Source organism: Vigna unguiculata, chromosome 3, assembly GCF_037176805.1.
Source record: "Vigna unguiculata cultivar grain cowpea cultivar isolate G323 ecotype 2 chromosome 3, ASM3717680v1, whole genome shotgun sequence".
Taxonomy (NCBI): domain Eukaryota; kingdom Viridiplantae; phylum Streptophyta; class Magnoliopsida; order Fabales; family Fabaceae; genus Vigna; species Vigna unguiculata.
In genome coordinates this window covers 33,051,792-33,055,619 of record NC_140794.1, presented here as the reverse complement: position 1 = coordinate 33,055,619, position 3,828 = coordinate 33,051,792, and the positions used below count along the sequence as shown (strand labels likewise).

The following is a 3,828-nucleotide window of genomic DNA, read 5'->3' as shown; positions in this document are numbered from 1 at the left end:
TTAAAGGACGCTATTAAAGAACAGATGGAACTCTTTTTATTCCAGGAACAAGTAGAAAAAAATTGATGAATCATTAATAATTTTGTAATTCAATTTTCCAATTTTTATAATTAGTATCTTTTAATATGTTTTTTATTTCATTTGAATATTATATATAATGAATTCGAATCAAAAATGTAATAAATCAAAAAAAATAGAAGGACAAGGTTGAAATTAGATATGCAAACAACTTGCGTCCAATAGGATTTGAACCTATACCTAAGGTTTAGAAGACCTCTGTCCTATCCATTAGACAATGGACGCTTCTATTTTATATTTGATTCTTTAACCTTTTTAACTAAACCTTATTAAAAAGATTAAAGAATCAAACAAATATAAAGAATTCTAGAAATTATAAAAAATAAAATAAATCAAATATTTAGAATAAAAGAAAAAAAAAATAAAAAAGAAAAATCAATTGAATATAATTGAATATATATAACTAAAACTAAATTAAGAAATGAAAATGAAGAATTTGGACAAATTCTTTAAGAATTCTAGATTCATTCTCGAAGAAAAAGATAGATTTAAATAGAATAAAATAGAAGCGGGTAGCGGGAATCGAACCCGCATCGTTAGCTTGGAAGGCTAAGGGTTATAGTCGACGTTGATTCATCATTTTGATTTAACGTCTCTAATTCAAAACTGAACGTGAAACTTTTGTTTCATTCGGCTCCTTTACGGAATGAAGAGATGGACAATAAAAAAAATTGACCCATAACATCTATGTCAGCCTTTTTGTATGAATAGGTTTCAAATATCTTGCTTTTTTAGATGATCCCTCTAGAAGAGCAATATTCTAACAATCTATGTTTTTTTTCTAGTTACTTCGTTCTCTATTTCTATTTCAGAAAATCTTTAGGAAAAGAAGAAAATTTCCGTCGAGCTAAAAAAATGTCGATGTCTCTAGTAAACTAAAAGAATCGTTTAATAGCTATTTTGCTTCAATTTTACTATGCAAAAAAATGGAAGATTTAGTTACGATTAGAAAGAAACTTTGTATATTTCTCTCCATAGATCCTTTAGTAATACTCAAAAAATTTCGGATTATAGATCCAATTCCAAAAACTTATGTTTCATAATTTTAAAACTCAATTTGTCAAATTCGATTTGATTTCTTCTTGTATACAAATTACAATAATGTATATTATACCGCAAATAATTCATCGAGGGTATAAAGGAGTCCCTTTAAGTAAAAAATAAAGTTTTTGATCGGCATATGAATCAAATGGGGGATCCCTTAACTTTTGGGGGGTCCTTGAAACGAATCGCACTTTTACCACTAAACTATACCCGCTACAATATCATTATTGTATCTTTTGTTGAACAAAGCAATCAGACAAAATAAAGAAATGGAGGCATAATATTCTAATAAGTCGAGTATTGACATGTTTCATTAGAGAATCTTCTAATGAAATTTGAAAAAAACGGGATAATTTTTCATTTTTTTATTTTGCTGAAGGTTATATATATATACAATTTACGTTACCCAGAAAAAAGAGAGGGAGTAAGAAAAGAGAACATTTTTATATTATCTTATTTTGGTTTTATCTCATAGGAATCTATCCGTATCTCTTATTTTTTTTTTAATTACAAATATTTTTACAAATATTTTTTTTTCGAATAAAATATATTCAAATAAAGAATTTTTCTTCAATATTCATGGGAATAAAAGAAAAAGAGCCCGACTAGGTACTGGCCGGGCTCATTGGCTGTATAAAAAGAAAAAAAGAAAACTAAAATATATAGAATAATAAAAAAAAGATAGATAAGATAAAAAAGAATAAAAAAAAAGCAAGTCTCTTTTTTTTTTAAGCTCCCTTTTTGTTCTTCTTGTTTATGTGATATAACATAAACAAAGTAATTCTTTTTTTTTTCAATTGGGGAGAGATGGCTGAGATGGACTATAGCGTCGGATTGCTAATCCGTTGTACAAATTCTTGTACCGTGGGTTCGAATCCCTCTCTTTCCGTTGATAATTTGGTATTTTTTTTTGAACTTGTTTTTTTTATTTACTAGTTAAAGATGTTAAAATAGAGAAAATCCTAAAAATATTTCAAAATTCCGCACAAGCAAGAAACACAGAATCCACTTTTTTCTTATTCTATTCTTCACGTCCTGGATTACGTCCTGGATCGTTAGATAGGAATCCGAAGATGAAAAGAGAAACGAAAAAGATCACTACCGTATAAACAAAAAGTTTTAGAGTAAGCATTATGAAATCTCCAAGATAATTAAAAAACGACAAAGAAAGAGAATAGATTCTCTTATATTACAACATATTTTGTTTCTTTTAATACTAAGATACTAAGTTTCTAAAAAATGAAGTTTTTTTTAGGATATGAGGAGATATATATATATGAGTTTCGAAAATGAATTGATAGTAAGAGTAGATTATTTTATTACAAATTATCAATAATTCTTTTGACCAAAAATCCTTTTTTTTCTGTAATCTAGGTATTCGATTGGTGAGGGGTTCCAATCGAATAATCGGATTAGGTTTTTTCAATTCAAAAAACGTAAATGATGAGAAGGTCCCTTTTTTTCCTATAATATTGAAAAATTTCAATATTGGAATCCAGAAGTCACACTGTAAGACTTATCTGATCTTATAAATTGTTAAAATGTTCGAGTTTTAGTTTTCTGAAAAATTCTGAATTTTTTTACGACATTATTCAAATTAAAAATATCATCGAAAACTTACAGCAGCTTGCCAAACAAAAGCTCAAAAGAAAAAATAGTACGGGTATTACTGGCATAATATCCACAATTGGATTCAAGAAAGCGTAGGCTTCGGGCAATTTCTCCAAAAAAAAACTACTGGAATAAGGACGGAGTGAATACAAATACAGATCCCAACTAAAGATATTAAGCATAACAAACTTTTGTTCTTTAAAAAAAATAAAAGTTATTTTTGTTTTTTTTTTTTCATTCTAATTTTCAATTTTATTGCATTATATACATAATACAATAAAAAGGAAAATAAAGAGTTATGAATAAAGTAAAAAAATGAATCAAATAAGATAAGAATCTCGAGAATCCTTCTTTTATTTGAACTTTTCCAGTTTCAAAATTTTTTTATTCTGAAATCAAAAAAATTGAAGAAATCATACTTCCTTCTATAAATATCTTAATTGAATTGTATGTAATGATCATTCAATTTAGTTTTATCCTATCTATCTATATCCATTTATAGATATAGATAGATATGTAGATACGCATATAAAATACTAGTCGCAAAATTTTTTTTTTATAGAAATTTTTGAACTGGAATTGACGAACAAACCAATATCAATAATAGTCTTTATTAATGTAAAATGGAAAATGGGGCGTGGCCAAGCGGTAAGGCAACGGGTTTTGGTCCCGCTATTCGGAGGTTCGAATCCTTCCGTCCCAGAGCATATCTATTTAGGATGTATATCATATTTGAATACAGATTGTATCGCATAATTTAAAAGGGACCCTCCTTTTTTTGAAAAAAAAAATTATCATTTTTCTACTTTACAAATTATAAAAATAGAATAGAGTAGAAAATATATTGCTAGAATATCAAGTCATTTTCATTATGTCTTTACTTTTAAAAGGTTTTCATTATATATAAGAAAAACCGAAACGTAAAAAAAAGGATAGATTCTTATGTAGCGAATGAATCAATCACTATTCACGATTCGATAATTACATACTGGATTCTAAGCTAAGGGAATGTTAGAGTAAAACTTCGTTTGAATCGATGTGGTAAAAAGCAACGTGCGGCTTGAAAGACATGATTAAATAGGGGTGGATTTTGAT

At 27.4% G+C, this 3,828-nt stretch overlaps 1 non-coding gene across 1 annotated transcript; it reads right to left on the bottom strand.

The window, feature by feature from the left end:
• Positions 1-231: 231 nt before the first annotated feature.
• Positions 232-303, bottom strand: TRNAR-UCU (transfer RNA arginine (anticodon UCU)). Its single transcript has one exon. It is a non-coding gene; the product is annotated as a tRNA-Arg (tRNA).
• Between the last annotated feature and the right edge of the window lie 3,525 nt (positions 304-3,828).